Source organism: Schistocerca americana, chromosome 6 (assembly GCF_021461395.2).
Source record: "Schistocerca americana isolate TAMUIC-IGC-003095 chromosome 6, iqSchAmer2.1, whole genome shotgun sequence".
In the NCBI taxonomy this organism is placed as follows: domain Eukaryota; kingdom Metazoa; phylum Arthropoda; class Insecta; order Orthoptera; family Acrididae; genus Schistocerca; species Schistocerca americana.
The window spans coordinates 119,548,422-119,568,754 of NC_060124.1; the positions used below are offsets into that span (position 1 = coordinate 119,548,422).

General features: G+C 38.4%; 1 protein-coding gene across 1 annotated transcript in view; it reads right to left on the minus strand.

Moving 5' to 3' along the window:
* LOC124619610 (mitochondrial basic amino acids transporter-like) overlaps positions 1–5,371 on the minus strand; it is a 243,155-nt gene extending 237,784 nt beyond the window's left edge. Inside the window, exon 1 of the mRNA XM_047146113.1 lies at positions 5,239–5,371. The gene's annotated coding sequence lies outside the window, so the exon portion shown is untranslated. The remainder of the gene's footprint in view (positions 1–5,238) is intronic.
* Between the last annotated feature and the right edge of the window lie 14,962 nt (positions 5,372–20,333).

A 20,333-nucleotide genomic window follows, 5' to 3' on the forward strand; every position in this document is an offset into this window, starting at 1 on the left:
AACATACATTGAAGTAGAGCTGTATGCACTAGAATGGGAATTTTTATCATTATCATCTATTCATGAATGAAGGCACCAAGTTCCGTCTATTTATAAATGCAAGGGTGCACACACCTTTTTCTTAATTTCTAAAATTTCTAACTTGGGAGCTTTTCACCCTTACTGCCTATTACGTATTTCTGGTTTTTGTTTACACAATGTTCAGCAAAGGATGAATCTGACTTCTTAAATCTCCGTCGTTTATGGTGTCCGCTGACCCTAATACGAGATTGACCTCCTAGTCTCTCCAACACAGTAGGGCGGACATTCTTGGCAGATTATCTCATAAATCTCGCTTTTCATGATGGTTTTACCTGTTGAACCGAAAATAAATCTACCTAATGTCTGTGAGACATAGAAAAATACAGACACATCCTTTAAAATATTTCTTATTCTATTTGAAATGTTACCTATGAAAAGTAAACTACACCACTACCTTTTCAGTCTACCTACGTTGTTCTCTGGGTGCAATAGGGATCTAGCTTGCTTCTTCAGTTTTTAATGAGAATTTTGTCATTAATGTTGATTTCAAAGTAGTTATTTATGGCCATTGTTTTATTGAATTGAGTTCCTGGTAAGAGTGTTCTTGGGACATGGTTTAATGCTTTTTTTTCAGCACACTATACGCCAGTAACTGGAACGTGTATTCCCACTAACGAAACTTGGCTACCAAGCCTCGCAGGCGCACCCAACAAGAAGAATCACGCTTGTGGCATATGTTTGGAAAAATGTATCATTATTAGACTGGCATTTAAAGATGGCAGCATGCAGCGAAAATGAATCGTGCTAAACTAAATTTAGATATTAAAATGTAACTGAAGCAGAAAAGTGTGACGTTTATAGGTAACTTTATGATGTGGTCGTCCGAGCTAGCGGAACTGTAAACTGTAATTGAAACGAAAATTAAGCAAATGTAGGCGATAAAATCCAATGAGATTTATCCGATACCGGTTTCAAAATTTGCAAAAAAAGCCACAGAACAACATTTTGCACAGTTCTATCACCCTTAAAGCCGAATTCGCTTCCGATTTAAGATATGCAAGAGGGAAGAGTTGCCAGTCATTTCTTGGAATTCTGCATATTTTTTTCCTGCATACTGTTACCAAGCGGTGTTGCGAAACTGCATAGAAACCAGTTCAGAAATGGAGGCCCGCTCGTTTCACAACTTCATCCCTCCCCTTCCTCCAGATAGCGTGCATCATTCACAATGTCAATATTTGACAAGATTTCCTATCTAACTCATCTAAGAGCTATTCTAATTCCGGTTGTGACAGCAGTATTATTTTTGTGGCCTGAATCGGAGAAAGACGTAGTTTTGTGTGTGTGTGTGTGTGTTTCTTGTATCGGAGGAAGATGTAGTTGTGTGTGTGTGGGGGGGGGGGGGGGGGGGTTTGTTCGTATTTGTGTATTCGCGCATTTTGCTCTCTGTAGCGCTTTTGTGTCTAATTATACCACATTTCGTTTATTTCGGAACCATCATTTTTTAGTTCTAATGTGACATTCTGGTAACGAAGTTTTTCATGCAGAAAATTGAGATTACTCTTATTACTCCCCGAAATTGTTTTCTATCTTTGATCTATATTTATATGTATATGATTTCCCCTATGAATATTTTTTACAACCTGTAATAATTTATTTCATATTTCCAGCGAGTGACCTTTTACACCCACCTGCTTTGAAAAATTTTTAGTGAGCATATAGCAGTTTCAATATTCTTTGTTTTATACATAGGCCTTCAGAGCACTATTTTATTTTCTTTGTATGTATTCGACTTCCAACCGTCGTTTGTGCAGGTTGCCTTTCTAGGAACGTAGCACATGTGTTTAACGAATAAAAACTAGGATTCAGACAACGCCCTTTGATGATCCCCAGTCAATAATGTACCCAGAACATTTTCAAAAATAAGTGATTTATTCAAAACATTGAAAATGATAACGAATCCAAATCTATTGAGTATGTTGTTCTATACGTTGCCATTCAAAAACAGATTGTTTAACTGCAGAAGAAAACCCATAGTATTGAAACAGTAGATTAAATGTGCATAATTTTACAGCTCGTCGAAGTTACTGTTATGTTATTTTACAATGTTAACGCGCAGTTGTGTTGTGAATGCGAAGTATTGCATGCGTAAATAAAAAAACAATAAAGGGGCATCCTAATGCTGCTTTCAAACGTGTTTTTGCCAAAAGTGAGTGGTCGTCCCCAAGTATTTCTCATATCTCTTGATAATACTTCTGGGAGGCCAAAGATTCCCTACTTAACGCCCTTGTGGCAGTGTGCGAACTTACACGTGTCACTAACATAACAATAAAATTAGGATTACAGTTCAAGATAATCTATTTGAAATCTAGCTGTGTGTGCCATTTTCTGTCTTACTTTTTTGTCAGTATGATTTATTAACGAACACGACAATTCCGTTATGTTTCATTAAAAATTGTAATTGAATTTTCTGCCAAATGATGAAAATTTTGCGAATGAGTTGTTTTGTCATTGACTTCCATGAGGCTTGAGGATGTTCCACAACTGTAGATGCTCATAATGGCTACATAGCATTTCCATTCCCATGCTACATTGTCACTATCGGTTTGCACTGCGGACTAATCATCAGTTTTTTTTGAAAGGCATATTGAGTTTTAATCGACCGTGACTGTTTATGAAATATGAAAGATTTTTCAGAGACAGTTGCCAGTCACAAAGTTTGTTGACTACTGAAATTAATGAAGCAACATGTTTCGAGATATAAAACTCATTCTCAGGCTAGAATGGCAATTAAAAAAGTTTAACAAACGTACACATCGATATTAGAGTTGTTCTGTATAGTTTTCCATGTGCTGTGGTCATGTTGAGAAAGAGATGGATAACCTAATATGAGGGAATATTTACTTCTGTTCAGTGAAGAATTTTTAAATAAGCACTCGGTTTGTTCATATGAAATGGCTATCTTCTTGTGGTACATTCTGTTACATCCACTGCTATGGCTCCTTGAATCTTGTTGACCACTGCTCATAAACTTGTAACAAATACTTTAAAAAAACACGACATTACAATCAACTCTACTATACAGCAGAAACAAGATGGCGATCAAAACAAGATCCAAGATTTAGGTAGTTAGTAAAATCTGTGACCGATAGTGGTCTATGAAAAATCTTTTCAGATCAGTATTTTTGCCAGTAAAACTACCTAGCTATCTTGGTATACTTTAATTTATTACTACGTTTTTCAGGTACTACCTTCATCAGATCAAAATTTAGAACTCGTAGAAGAAAGTTCAGTGTCGGCGGCAATAAACCCTGTGACTATATTATCAGAGCGTTTATTGCAACGGACAATGAACTTTGCTTCACGGGTTCTGAGTTTTGTTCTGATGATGGCAGTAGGTGAAACATTTTCTGCGTGTAATAAAGTACAGATGTATTGACAGAACATGTTGCCTAGTTGAGGAAATACATGAATCAAAGCTGTATTAATCCTTTTTTACTATCTCAGACAGTTTCAGTAAAATACAGTCATCACAGTATCGGTGTCACAGAAAAGAAAAAACTGACAATAGAAAAAGCATGTACAAAAACAACGTAAGGTTGGTGGGCGACCCGAGTAAGACTTAGAAAAGAAGGCTAATATTATTTAAATATCATTATATATATTGGCATGGGAATTCAAGTGAACTATACATTGATCATCATGGTGCATCTTTATCAGTAGATGTACTAACACAGAATAAGCAGTATCCCATTAAATAGCTATTGAAGACTGATCGTGATGTAGCGAGCGTGTACCCAAAACAGGTACCAAAGATGACTTGTTCTAGAAGTCAGACATACAGAGATGAAACGTGTAGCACTCTACACGGTCGATCTGAACACATTCTCTGACAATACAACTACAAGACAACAACTTAATAAGTAATAGTTGCACGGCAAGTCATTATTAAATAATTTTAAGTATTATATATTACGATTTATCGTATAACTGTTACACGCTAAGTAACTATTAGACAATTTTAATTATTATGTATTAAGTAGTCATCTTATATTTGTACTGTCAAAGAATACGTGCAGATTGACTAAGTACAGTACTATATGTTACATCTCTGTAGGGTTGGCTTCAGTGAGTAATCATCTTTAGTGTCTGTTTTTGAGTATTCGTTCACTACATCACTATCAGTTTTCAATTGCTGTTTAATGGGTTACTGCTTATTCTGTGTTATAACATCTACTGTTACGCTAAAGATGCACCGTATAGTTCACATGAATTTCCATGTTAACATGTGTAATGACATTCAAGTAATTAGAATTAGTCTTCTTTCGTGAGTATTATTCTGGGTTGCCAATTAACTTTACGATGAATTTGTGCAAGTATTTTTTTCTGGGGTTGACTTTTTCTTTTCGTTGACACAGATACCGCGATGATGGTATTTTACCGAAACCGGTTGTCGCACTAAAGCTTTGTGTCACGCATTTCCCAAAATATATGCCAGCCGTTGTAGCCGAGCGGTTCTAGGCGCTTCAGTCTGGAACCGCGCGACCGCTGCGGTCGCAAGTTAGAATCCTGCCTCGGACATGGATGTATGTGATGTCCTTAGGTTAGTTAGGTTTAAGTAGCTCTAAGTTCAAGGGACTGATGACCTCAGATGTTAAGTCCCATAGTGCTCAGAGCCATTTTAACCATTTTTGAACGAAAATATATGACGGAAGTCGCCTGAAAGAAATGTAAAAAAAAACTAGTTTGTGCCTCCTGTCGGTACTTTGTACGTTGTTATATACTTCCAACCCACCGTTGTAGTGAGACACTAATTCTACAGAAATTTGTGAAAGACAAGGCGTTTCATGGAACACTTTATGCAGGTTACTCGTTAGAAGAAAACTGTTGTGCCCATAGAGCATCATTCAGTGGGGTTAAGAAAGAGAAATACGAGTTTTGATGTTCGAATTCGAACGCAATCGTATATTTCTGTTTGTGTTGCACTGGTGAAAAGTGGCACCATCTCAAAGGGTTACCAAATCTTTGAGATACTGTATTGGTATTCGGAAAAAAGCGTCACAGTCGGTGTCTCCCAGCCTATTTAAAATGCTATTAGAAAACGTGGCCACTGAAAATGGGAGCGTGTCGGACGTCGTGTCAACTTAGGGAAATAACCGACTTGGAATGAGGGCGCTGTGTGGCTGTGGTTAGAGTGGGCGCAGGCTGCTCGGTACTCACGTCATGTCTCGGTGTCGGGTTGCTGCGCCGGCGGTCCACCCCCGGACTGACTCGCGCGATGCCCGCCGCCCAGCGCCCGGCCTTGGTCGGGGACCGCTCGTCGCTTCTTATCGAGGCGCCTCGCCGAGCCGACAGATAGCCCCTCGGCCGCCAGTTCAGCCAGAGGGCGACACGTGTTTCGTAAGCCGCGTGCCGGGCTCTCTGAGCTGGACAACAGGCAGTGCGGTCCTGCCAGCGTGCACACCTGTTAAATAGCCAGAGATTCCAGGACAGACCCTGGGCATTAGCATTTTGGTAAAATTTTTGCTGAACGCTCGTGACGATAGTAGCAAGGGAGATAATGGGAGTGGTAAGGTACCAAGCGCCAAAAACACAACACGTCCCCCTTAAAAATAAATTTAATTTATCAACTTGTGCAAACTGTCACAATGAATTTTTTTTTAAACACGTGAAATTTTACAGCCGCCCGTAGTGGCCGAGTGGTCCTAGGCGCTACAGCGTGGAACCGCGCTACCGCTACGGTCGCAGGTTCGAATCCTGCCTCGGGCAAGGATGTGTGTGATGTCGTTAGGTTAGTTAGGTTTAAGTAGTTCTAAGTTGTAGGGGACTGATGACCTCAGAAGTTAAGTCCCATTGTGCTCAGAGCCATTATTTTGAAATTTTACAAGCTCAAATGAACGCAGTCATTTACACTGAAGAGCCGAGAAACTGGTACACCTACCTAATGTCGTAAAATTGCCGCAACACGACACGGCATTGACTCGACTAATGTCTGAAGTAGTGCTGGAGGGAACTGACACCATAAATCCTACAGAGCTGTCCATAAATCCGTAAGGGTACGAGGGAGTGGATGTCTCTTCTGAACAGAAAGTTGCAAGGATCCCAGATATGATCAATAATGTTCATGTCTGGGTAGTTTGGCGCCCAGCGGATGTGTTTAAACTCAGAAGAGTGTTCTTGGAGCCACTTGTAATCCCTGACACAGTACTCGTTAAAGCCTGTGTTATAGTAAGTGAGAAAGGATTTTCGCATAGATAGCGACCGTGTGTACCTGAATTGTGGCAAATCAGACTTACATCCACTCTGTAATAACAATGATCCGTCAAGTAAGTTCGAAACGCAATCATACGTCAGGACGAATCAAAAGCAAACCAGAAGATGCTACCAACGTGACAATAATACGATCGCCAGCCTAATTAGGCATTAACTGAGTTTCTTCCCTGTACAAGTTGGTATATATTCATGCAAAACAACAAGTTGTAACACTGCATAATGTAGTAGAATTTTAGAACCAGAAAATCTATTGAACTGACAGTTTCACGTTCAGTACTGATATGGAAAATCATGAATACATAACACTACACTATAATGTTTACTACAAAACTTTATATTGTCTATTAATCTGATTAAAATCTGGCATAGGTTACCCTAGAAATTGTACTTTCATGCCACACACAAAATGTCAAATTTGATAAAGATAAAACACTGACAAATTTTGACTTTTATATTGACTTTAACTTTTGCTGATCAAACCAATTTAGAACACTTCAGAATTCAAATGAATGAAGGGGGGACGCTGAAACTGTTATGATCGCTGTATTTAAAAAAAATGGTTACTGAATTTATTATTCATTCAAGATTTCCAGTATATAAGTTACTACTCTTTTCATTTTATTTACTGCTCATTTAAATGCCTTTAAATCTGTCTCGAAATAATAAACTTCATTACTATATCAATGCTAAAGTTATCTTTCGACTTCGTTAGACCTTCGCTATTCATTTACTGGTTCATTAACAAAACATTTCTTTAAACACCATTCTAATATAGCTAGTTCTGCAAATAATTATTATTAACACAATTTTTAATTTTCATTTCGGGACACTCGGATTGCACAACGTTTGGAAAGGACCCTGTCTAGGTTAGTTGTGACGATAATTAAATGAGGGGAAAGTTCTGGTAAAATTTAGGTTATTATTGAACAGTTCACTGTATGGTCCATACGAATACAGTACTAAAAGTTTCAACCTGCTTGTATCGATGCGGCGGTTGGCGAGCGGCGAGATGGCGAGGCACAAAGCACACATACAACCACAGCTGTGGCTCTTGATGTATCGGCACTTTAATTCTTCTTAGCGTCGCAATACTTCTCCATTTAGTGCCTATAGAATATTGCCATGCTGTATGGGCGTTGGAACAGCATACCCGAGGCTCAGTGAAACTACGTCTTCCAGGAGAGCCTCCTCGCTCCAGAAGGTGTTGCTCAAACCAGTACCAAACTCCAACTACTACTGTGCCCGTTGTGCCGTGCAGTGCCCGCGCACATTTTCCCGTGCTCGGCTGCCATTCACCTTTTACCGCTCCCTGACAGACCGGGTATTCACCAGAGGTTTTGCATTCTACATATCCTAACACATTGCCTACGTATGGACCAGACGCACAGTTACAATTTTAAACATCTTACAACAGTTTCAACATTTGTTACATTTCAATTCTATTACGATATTACTTGACATTTGACACAAACATTAATATTCACATTAAAACTTATTTACAGTTTTCTTAACATAATGGCATGAAACAAAAAGAAATGAAATCAGAACATCAATTACACAAGTTTATCGTAAAATCAGATGAAAAGAATTACTTATATGTACAATAGTACAAAGTCGTTGTTGTTACACACTCTGTAGCAATTCTGGACGTGTGGTGTACCGCATTGTCCTGCTGGAATTGCCCAAGTCCGTCGGAATGCACAGTGGACAAGAATGGATGCAGGTGGTCAAACAGGATCAGAGTCGTATCTAGACGTATCAGGGATCCGATATCACTCCAACTGCACACACCCCACACCATTAGATAGTCTCCACCAGCTTGAACAGTCCCTTGCTGACATGCAGGGTCCATGGATTCATGAGGCAGTCTCCATACCCGTACACGTCCATCCGCTGGTTACAATTTGAAACTAGACTCGTCCGACCAGGCAACATGTTTCCAGTCATCAACAGTCCAATGTCGGTGTTGGCGGACCCAGGCGAGACGTAAAGCTTTGTGTCGCGCAGTCGTCAAGGGTACACGAGTGAGCCTTCGGCTCCGAAAGCCCATATAGATGATGTTTCGTTGAATGGTTCGCACGCTGATACTTGTTGATGGCCCAGCATTGAAATCTGCAGCAATTTGCGAAATGGTTGCACTTATGTTACGTTGAACGATTCTCTTCAGTCGTCGTTGGTCTCGTTCTTGCAGGACCTTTTTCCGGCCGCAGCGATGTCGGAGATTGGATAATGTTGTACCGAACTCCTGATATTCGCGGTAAATCTGTGAAATGATCGTACGGGGAAGTCCCCACTTCATCGCTACCTCGGAGATGCTGTGTCCCATCACTCGTGCGCCGACTATAGCTCCACATTCAAACTCACTTAAATCTTGATAACCTGCCATTGTAGCAGCAGTAACCGATCTAACAACTGCGCCATACACTTGTCTTCCGTAGGCGTTGCCGATCGCAGTGCTGTATTCTGCCTGTTTACATATCTCTGTATTTGAATGTGCATGCCTAGACCAGGTACTTCAGTGTAATAACAATTCAAAATATTCAGCTATAAACTTTTAGTATTTCAAATTTCATGAAAATTTCAGATTTGAAATAGTGACCTTTGGTGAATTTCCACCTTACTCAGGTAATTCTGTCTCATAATAAACTCAGTAAAGCATAGTATGAATTCATGTACCCCTTGGACAGATATAAAAACATTTCGATTTACGAATGTACCAAAATAATACATTAATCATGAATAAACATTTGGTTAACACATCTCTTAACAACCTGTTAACACAACAAATTACAACAGCCAATGAACAACTATAGTGAAAAACGAAGGGAAAAACGAGGGGTGATCAGAAATTAACGTTATAAGGCCTATATTCAAAGAATTTCCTCTGTTACAGACAAATTTATAGTGTGCAGTAATTTTGATTACTACTGTTGGCACTGTGCAGAGTTTCAGCCAGCCGCCATCTGCAGCGCTAGTTGTAGGTAAAAACAAATGGCGATCCGTTTTGACAACTGGCCTCGCCAAGAAATCCACTCAGTTATTCATTTGCTTTTGGCGAAACATTTGTGGCTGAAATTCATCGGCAGCTGATAGAGGTTTACGAAGGGACTGTAATTTGTTGTCAGCATGTCGCTGAACGATGTCAAAAGTTGTCAGCCACTAGAGGAAAACTCGGCGGTGAGCATCGCAGTGGCCGACCCAGCGTCGCAGCAACAGATCTGAAAACGGCATGTAGAAGCTGATTCGGAAAAACAGGACAACTTGAAGAAGCTTCTAGGACGCTGACGATTCGCTCCAGACGAGAAGCTGAAACATTTCGCGACAACGTGGCTTATTGTCCAAGGACAGGACTTTTACCAGGAGGCTGTATTCAAATTCATCCCACTAAGAGACAAGTACCTAGACCGACGTGGCGGATGTGGAGACTATGTCGAAAGACAACCTATCAGTTGACTGTATTGATTATATGAAATAAATTATAAACGTTTCTCTGCAAAATTTGTAACTTTAGTTTCTGATTACCCCTCGTATGGCATTTTCGAAATTCACAGAAAGACTACTTGAACTCTCATAAATAAGTAGCGGTTGTTTCCTTCAAGAGGCCGAGGTTAGCAACAAATAACCAAAGATGGAATTATGTAGAACGCAAATTTAAGCTAAGAGAGAACGTACCAGTGTACGTAGCTTAGCTTTAATTTGCGATCCCTCAGGCTAGTTCTGTTAAAAAAATGTATGAAAAAAATATAAAAAGCGGCCACATTTCTAAAACTAAAAAGCAGGTCGTAAAGTTGAACTTACGTTAATGCTGAGTACCAAATTAGGCACAACCAGCACAAATAATATTTTTAAATTACCACCAGTCTCAAATCCGATAGACGGCAACAAGACAACCTACCCTGAATAACTGCGACATGAACAATTTTAACAATGAAAGTTAGCCAAGTTGGAACCAGTAAACTCTTTAAATAAAGTCATGGTTAATCCAGACCTAAAACAATATTACACACATAGGTTAGAGAACCTTATTGGGAAGGAAGATGGTTCAAATCCGCGTCCAGCCATCCAGATTTAGATTTTCCGTGATTTACCCAAATCGCTCCAGGCAAATACCAGGATGGTTCCTGTGAAAGGGCACGGCCGATTTCCTTCCCTATCTTTGACACAATCGGAGCTTGTGCTCCGTCTCTAATGACACCGATGCCGACCTCGCATTCGGGAGGACGACGGTTCAATCCCGTCTCCGGCCATCCTGATTTAGGTTTTTCGTGATTTCCCTAAATCGCTTCAGGCAAATGCCGGGATGGTTCCTTTGAAAGGGCACGGCCGATTTCCTTCCCCATCCTTCACTCACCCGAGCTTGCGCTCCGTCTCTAATGACCTCGTTGTCGACGGGACGTTAAACACTAATATCCTCCCCCCCTCCACCGATGCCGACGGGACGTTAAACCCAGTCTTCCTTCCTTCCCTATGGCGCAGCGGACGAACAACTGTTCTGACAGTCTACACACTAAGATGCTCACCCAATAAGTCCACAAGCATCGATGACTACGAATCACTAATCCCGCTATGTCCATGTGTAAGTAGGCTGTTTATGTTTTCTTATTGGCAACGTTACGTAGCGCTCTGTATGAAAATCACTGGCTGTGCTGTGTGCAGTCTGTGGCTGGTTTGCATTGTTGTTGGAATGTCTGCCACTGTAGTGTTGCGCAGCTGGATGTGAACAGCGCGTAGCGTTGCGCAGTTGGAGGTGAGCCGCCAGCAGTGGTGGATGTGGGGAGTGAGATGGCGGAGTTTTTAAATTTGCAAGACTGGGTGTCATGAACTGCTATATATATTATGACTATTAAGGTAAATACGTTGTTTGTTCTCTATTAAAATCTTTCATTTGCTAACTATGCCTATCAGTAGTTAGTGCCTTCCGTAGTTTGAATCTTTTATTTAGCTGGCAGTAGTGGCGCTCGCTATATTGCAGTAGTTCAAAAACGAAGATTTTTGTGAGGTAAGTGATTTGTGAAAGGTATAGGTTAATGTTAGTCAGGGCCATTCTTTTGTAGGGATTTCTGAAAGTCAGATTGCGTTGCGCTAAGAAAATATTATGTGTCAGTTTAAGCACAGTCACGTATAATTGTTCAAAGGGGACGTTTCATATAAAAATATTGTCACAGGTTGAGAATTTGCGTTACAAATGTGTAGAAAATAAAATCCTATAAATATAACAGTGTCCAAAAAATTTTCGGCAGCATTGTAATGCATTCATGCATGTAGACACATTTCGTAATTCTTAAAGTACGATTCTTGGTTTCCAACATTCTTTTCCACAAATCAGAGTCCCTAACCACTACTCATTATTCCTTACCTTGTTACACATATCAATATTCGTCGACATTTCTTCAATATTTCATCATAATAAATATGTAGCATAATCAAATTCCTCATATAGCATCAGATTATTGATCATAAACATACCTCAAAAGCATAATACACATCGTCGTCGTAATAATAACATCATAACAGATCAATCACATCTCAAAATCGTCGTAGCTTTCAGAATATTTTCAAACCTAAAAAAAATTCTCTGCTCATTTCAAAAGTGTTATCTACCTCAAACGTACTTTAAAAATCATGATCTCATACCAAATACATCATTCAAAGCTCTCATAGTATCATAATGGTTCTGAAAAAATATGAAGAGTTCACAAAGTACATACAAAATACCATTTCATAAGTGTGGAGTTATCCAACTGTGTAATTACGTAAACATCTGTCACTGATGTAGTAAAAAAAAATGTTTATCTCTCAGTTAAATGATCAGATAGCTGTGTAATTTGTGTGTTAGAGAAATATGGTACCGATGTGTAAAGTTGTATAAGCAAATACCATATTAGCTAGGGCTCCTTGTGCTTCCCAAACACATGGTACACAAAGTAGGCGTGTGCCCCCCTGAGGATTAATGTAATTATACCCTCAGGTGTTACAGATTACAGCAATGGAATGAAATGTATCACGGAAAACCTTTGTATCTTTGTGAATCAAAAATCTTTAAAGATAAATGTTTTAAGTACAAAATTAATCACTCAAATACCTGTACTGTAGCGCTAAACTGTCCGTCTTGCTGTAAGATACCTCTGTGGAAGTGTCGTAGTTATCGTTCTCTGTAAGCAAAGTTCTGCTGAAGTCAATGTACTTACCTCATCATAAACGAAAGTGAAATGCTTTGCGTATAGATATCGTAGTTATTACGTACCTTACCGTGATCAAGAAAGTACTATAATGTAACGTATTGTTGTGCTACGAAAAAGGCTGTCTCATTGTAGCTATACCACAAAAGTTACTACTAAAACATGTTTTACTTTCCAGAATAATTCAGAAAAACTGTGCAGATATAAAACAGAAACACCACAAAAGCAACAATGTAAATTGTGTCACACATTAGTAGTGTCGTGATATAATCGTGTAGCTGTCAAAGAAACCAAATACTAAGTCATCTTTAATCTCACAAGAACTGCTTCAAATAAGGAATGTCTTTTCAAGTAAACCAAAATGTTGCATTAAAATCTCATTAGCAGTATATGTTCTAAGTATGTAAGCCTTATAGTCGTTACGTAATCGTGCAACTAACAAGCAAGAATGTACACACACAGTAACACTGTGTCCTCTGTTCACTATCACAATGCAGTGGTAATTTCTGTTTAAATAAGTTATCTTGGTTCTTGACTGGATATTTAACTTCAGACATTGTTGCATGTTAACAGATTCTAAGTCTGACAAAGCATACTAGTAATGTAAAGTGAAAAATTTTATAGCAAAGACTAAGTTAAAAAGCAGATTATCTCTCAATAAATGATTTTACATGTGAAGTGTGGTGCTATCCTTTACTATTCATAGCACTCACAGTTTGATTTGAATGCAATTATCATGTTGTATACGTTGGTAATGAATGCTAAAACTTTTCTCAAGGTTAGCGTGTATGCTGTTTTTCCCTGAGCCGCCAGCGCAGGTGGCTGCCTGCAGTGCGAGTCATTGTCTGTTTCTTTGTTGGCGCGCGTCGTTATTGGGATTTGGAGACCTAACTTCTACAAATTCACCTTGTCGAGAGGGAGCTGCAATTAACTAGATATTATTTTCAGTGCTATGTTAATGTGTTCTCTTATTTTTGCTCTTCAAATTGTGCTTTTCTGTGTTATCATGTGAAATATTGTGACAATAATGGCGTGTGAAAAACGTAATACTAGGCTCCAAAGTAAACTGAGAAATGACAGTGAAGACGAAAGCAGTGTGTTAGCGCCACCGTGTAATGAATTAACTAATGTTCAAAGTAGTAATTTGGTAATTGTACATAGGGAAATGGAGCGGGCTGCAAATAATGGTGTAGACAGTGAAACAGGTACTGAACAGGGAAGCATTATCGATCGATCGGTCGGCAACAGCTCGCCTCAGGATTCGGGAATGACAGAACACAATATTGTAAACACTGTAGACTCAGGTTTTGGGTTCTCACCGTTTTCTCAAATGAGTCAAGACACATTTTCCGCTCGTCAAAATGTGAATGTTGCCGGTGCAAATTCACTGCCGAAAAGCACTGAGGAACAAGTTTCAGACGCCAGTGCATTGTTATTACAATTAATGCAACAAATGGGACAAAAGCTTCAAAAGTTAGACACAATGGAACAAAATCAGAGACAAACACAGCAAAAGCTTCAAAAGTTAGACACAATGGAAGAAAATCTTCAAAAGTTAGACACAATGGAACAACACCAGAGACAAACACAGCAACAGTTAGACACAATGGAACAAAATCTTCGGAAGTTAGACACCACACTTGAACAAACGTGTGAAGATTTAACTACTGAGTTACATAACATTGAATCGAAATGTCAAAAAGTCTGTAATGTAAAAACACAAATTTGTGAGCATTTTCAACCTATTTTTTCGCGGCATGAAAATGCATTACAGAATCACGAAGTAGCCATAAAAGAACTGCAAACCATTGTTCATGAAAATCATGAGACCTTGTGGGCTAAAATTGATTCAGTTGCATCTACCGATTCGGTTATGCAACTTTCAAAAACTCAGGAAAACTTAAAGGACACAGTAGTTTCAATTTCAACACAAATGGACACACTGAAACTTGGTTCAGAGAAACACACTGAGGAAATGTGTTCACTATCGGAGAAAGTAGCCAAACTTTCGCATCAGTTCACTAACTTATCTGCAAAGGTAGATGATGATCTGAATGACACAACACCTGTAGCCATCACTGACACAGAAGAGTGTGAACAAATTAGAAAATTCAAACAAAATCAAAATCAAATCAATACACAGTACAAAAGAGAAATTCGGGAAGTACAAGATCAGCTGACACGGGTAATACAAGAATTACGTATTTCAGAGGACACTCACGCTCCAATACGGGAAGAGGGACATAGAATTACGGAACAGCCACAAAATAATAAAACGAGGCACTTCCGAAATTATGAAAGAAATTGGCAAGGTACACCGAATTTTGAGAGGGAACCGCCGAAACGAAGTAACAATGACCGAATTGCGACTTGCCGACATGATGATTTTGACTATAAGCTGTTCATTACTACATGTAAATTCAAAACATTTAAGAATTCCGGCAACGACATTCATCCACAAGCGTGGCTCCATCAATTCTCTCACTGTTTTCCTCCCAACTGGTCATTAGAGCACAGATTAGAATTTATGTGTGGCTATTTAGAGAATGAACCAGCTGTAAGAATGCGATCGGCCATTCACGATTGTCACAGTGAAGGAGAATGTTATCATATCTTCCTCTCAGCATATTGGTCTCAAGCTACACAAGACCGAGTAAAACATAGCATCATAATAATGAAACATTTCGAACAATCTGAATTTTCCAGTCTTGTGAAATATTTTGAAGACATGTTGCATAAGAATCAATATCTTTCAAACCCATACAGCCCTTCAGAACTCATCCGCATTTGCTTAATGAAATTGCCTGAACATTTAAGAAATATTATTTTGGCAGAACGTTGCAAAGACGACATTGAAGCTTTTCAGGGACTCTTACAAGAATTAGAAATTGACACTGACACTCGCGGAACGCGAAAACAGGAACACGACAATTACAGGTCACATCCGTCGCAATTCCGCGATGAAAGAAATAATAAATGGACACGACAAGGCTATTCTCACAATACAAATCGTTAACAAAACAGACACCACCCATATGACAACTACTGGCAGAGTAATAGTTACAGACAAAGATCGCTTTTCCGTAGTGATGAATATGACAGAGACAATCATAGAAACAGACAATATGACAACCAGAACTATTATTATCACGGGAGACAGAATAACTTTAGACGCAACGGTCAAGTGCGCAGTTACGATTCTGGGAGAAATTCTCCATCACATGACTGACAAACGAGAAACTATGTAAACTACCGACAAAACGACAGACCTGAATTGCATCAGAACTGGCGAGATTCAAACAGAGCAGGGCACTCTCGACAAGGTGAATTTGTAAAGTTAGGTCTCCTAATCCCAGTAACGACGCGCGCCAACAAAAAGACAGACAATGACTCGCACCGCAGGCAGCCACGTGCGCTGGCTGGCTCAGAGAAAAATAACATAGACGCTAACCTTGAGAAAAATTTTAGCATTCCTTACCGACGTATACCACATGATAATTGCGTTGAAGTTGAAACTCTGCGTACTAGGAAGAGTTTACACCACATTTCACATGTAAAACCGTTTATTGAAAAACAATCTGCAATGTTTGAAGTTAAATATCCAGTCAAGAACCGAGAGAACTTATTTAAACAGAAATTACGAATGCATTGTTATAGTGAACAGACAACACAGTGTTGTTATTTGTACATTCTTGCTTTTTAGTTGCACAATCACGTAACGACTATAAGGCTTACATACTTAGAACATATACTGGTACTGCTAACGAGATTTTAATGCAACATTTTGGTTTACTTGAAAATACATTCTGGATTTAAAGTACTTTCTGTGAGATACCAGACGACACAGTGGTTAGTTTACGTGACAACTACACGGTTTTATCGCGACACTACTAATGAGTGACAATTTATAATGTTGCTTTTGCGGTGTTTCTGTTTTATATCTGCACAGTTTTTCTGTATTATTCTGGAAAGTAAAACATGTTTCAGTAGTAACTTTTGTGGTATAACTACAATGAGACAGCCTTTTCTGTAGCACAACAATACGTTACAGCACAGTACTATCTTCATCACGGCAATAAGCGTAATAACTAAGATATCTATACGCAAAGCATTTCACTTTTGTTTATCATGAGGTAAGTGCATTGACTTCTGCAGAACTTAGCTTTCAGAGGACGATAACTACGACACTTCCACAGAATTATCTTAAAGCAAGACGGACAGTTTAGCGCTACAGTACAGGTATTTGAGTGATTAATTTTGTACTTAAAACATTTATCTTTAAAGATTTTTGATTCACAAAGATACAAAGGCTTTCCGTGATACATTTCATTCCATTGCTGTAATCTGTAACACCTGAGGGTATAATTCCATTAATCCTCAGGGGGGTACATGTTTACTTTGTGTACCATGTGTTTGGCAAGCACAAGGAGCCCTAGCTAATACGGTATTTGCTTATACAACTTTACACATCGGTATCATATTTCTCTAACACACAAATTACACAGCTATCTGATCATTTAACTGAGAGATAAACATTTTTTTTACTTCATTAGTGACACATGTTTACGCAATTACACAGTTGGGTAACTTCACACTTATGTAATTGCATTTTGTCTGTACTTCGTGAACTGTTCATATGTTTTTGGAACCATTATGATACTATGATAGCTTTGAATGATGTATTTGGTAAGGGAGCATGATTTTTAAAGTACGTTTGAGGTAGATTACACTATTGAAATTAGCAGAGAATTTTTTTTAGGTTTTGACATTATTGCAGAAAGCTACGCCTTTTTTGAGATTTGGCTGAGATTTTATGATGTTAAGATTACGATGTGTATTACGGTGTTACGGTATGTTTATGATCAATAAGCTGATGCTACAGTATATGAGTAATTTGATTATGCTACGTATTTATTATGATGAAATATTGAAGAAGTGTCAACGAATATGTATATGTGTAATAAAGTAAGGAATAATGAGTAGTGGTTAGGGACTCTGACTTGTGAAAAAGTATGTTGGAAACCAAGAATCGTACTTTAAGAGCTATGAAATGTGTCTACATGCATGAATGTATCACAATTCCGCCGAATATTTTTTGGACACTGTTATATTTATAGGATTTTGTTTCTACAGATTTACAATGCAAATTCTCGACCGGTGAAATTTTTTATATGAGACTGTCACTGAAACGCAAACTGGTGTCATAAATATTTCAGTAAGAAAGTTAAGTGACCACCTTCACGTAATGAGTCGTGGGCACCCTGCTGCGCGACAGTCGCCTGGAAAAAAGCCATTAGTGTGTGCCTTTCAGAGGCACAGGTGAGAAAAAAAAAGGGGGCCACTATCCTCACTGTTGACATTCCTTTGTAGAAAGCATCGCAAATACGACATGCTCAAACTTGAAAACATATGATAACACTGTGGAGCTCTTAATTTATGATATTAACTGAAATGCCTAATGAAATGACGAGAAATATTTTTATGTCTGTACACCTGATTATGACTACTGTCTCTCTAGTTGAGAGATTTTTCTACTAACTTATGAAATCCCTCATGACTACTGAATGATGTTCTTATGCTTTACTTTGTACATAGTTGCTTATTTCATTTGATATCTGGTTTCCAGCTGTCTTGCAGCATTGGTTTCATAAAATAAAATTGAATGCATTTGCTAATGTGAACACTTTCTGTCAACAGATCTATTAAATAATTATTTTATGATCCACATTCTTCGAAAAAGGAGCTCTTGGAATGGAAAGAACAATAAGAGGGACTAATAACAGTAACTGCATATATAATTTTCTTTTCAAGTACTTGGTAATTTTTTGTAGAATTACTTTTTGTGGTGCACCACTTTCATTACATAGACATTACGATGTAAATATACATTTCCCTTGTCTGCATTGTTGTCTTTAGTGTAATATTTTTTTCTGCTTGAGCTATGTCATGTTTAGATATAAGTTATTTCATTTGCTGCTGCTGTTTGCTAGGCATAGTGTTACTGATTTTGACTTTGTGTTACTCTGCTAAGCCAGTTCACTACTGATTTATTTTTCTTGTTTGCTGCTCATTGCCTTATATTAGTTGTAATATTGTTGCTTACTTTGCCAATTTGTATTTTTTTGTCCTTGCTGTTTGTGTTAATTTGTTATGTGCTGCTGCATTGCCTCGTCCCTTGATATATATATCTGAGCTCAGTAGATTTAAGTTAGCTTAAGAGGGGGTAGACTATATAAGAAACTCACTATGATGAATTGGAAGAAATGCATTGAGAAGCTATAAGAAAATGGTTTGGCCAAAAAAGTAGTGCACAGTGGAGAAAAACTATTTTTAAAAGAGGATGTGAACAGAATACAGAAAGCATGCTTGGATAGGATTTTTTTTTTTTTTTTTTTTTTTTTTTTTTTTTTTTTTTTTTTTTTTGCTGGAGCAAATGTTGAAATAAGAGGGACGATATATGGAATGAAGTTTTGGGTTGGACTGCAATACCAAATGTTACACTGAAAATGAACCCTGTCCTTTCCATTGTGTTATCCCCCTATGTGTTTGTGTACTCTTCTATATTTGTGTTTTTCCTGTCTTTATGTGTTTAGCTAATAAGAGTTATGTTGTAGAATTTTTCTGATAATATGTTATTTTCTTTTTAAAAGATGTTTAGACATTATGTATTCTGTTCTGTTTTAATGTTCATGTGTGAAGTTGATGTTTCGAAAGTTATTCTGATCTTTTATGTATGTACTCATGTCATAATTCCTGTAACACTGATGTATATGTTATTTCGATTCTTTTGTAAAGCCTGTACTACAAATGTTACCTGTATTGTTATGTTCTTTAATGATGTATTTTGTACCTTTGTAATTGTATTCTTATGTTATAAAATTGTAATTGACACCAGTTCATCATGTTATTAACTTGTAAGATCCATTTCACTGCACACGTTTCTGTTGGTCATAGTATATGGACAATATGTGAGAAGTAGGGACTGTTAGTGTTTGCACGTGTGTTAATAATTCAGCAAGGGACTGGATAACAGCATTGTTGGTTCTAAGGACAATTCCAAATACTTTGTAAGTGCACAAGTGGTGGTTATGGACTTGCTATATTGTCCGCAAGACTCTTCGATGGTGATTGTGCACCTGCACAGTCGCAGCAGATGGCTGCTGGCCATCTCTACAACGACTACAGTGGGTCTACACCTTTGATGATTCATCAATACCATTATTTCTACAAGGACTGTAGTGGGTCTGCACCTTTGGTGGCCCACCTATACCATCCTCTCTACCAAGACTATAGTGGGTCTGCTCTGTGATGACCTACCTACCAATATTCTTCAAAACGTCGAATGACTCTGCTGTGGGTTTGCTCTGTTGTGGCTCATTACCTGTATGCATGTCGAGAGTCAGCACTGTCTTTCCGTTGGAAGGACAACACTACTTCTTCAAGACTGCATGGAAATCCACTACTTCTGTGTGCATTTTCTTTTGCTGCTCGGCCTTTGAGAAAAACACTGCAATTTTACTCTGATGAATGATCAGGACTGTCTTTATGGACTGTGAGAAAATTTTAGCTTTTGACCAACATTGTATCAATAAGTGTGTGCATTTGATATCTTTGTTATTGTAATTATGAAAAATTTTATCAAATCATTATTGGCCACTGCCCAAAACAATTTGTAAAATTTTTTGTGGGGAGCATGGGGGCTATGTAAGTAGGCTGTTTATGTTTTCTTATTGGCAACGTTACGTAGCGCTCTGTATGAAAATCACTGGCTGTGCTGTGTGCAGTCTGTGGCTGGTTTGCATTGTTGTTGGAATGTCTGCCACTGTAGTGTTGGGCAGCTGGATGTGATGTAACCTCCCCCTC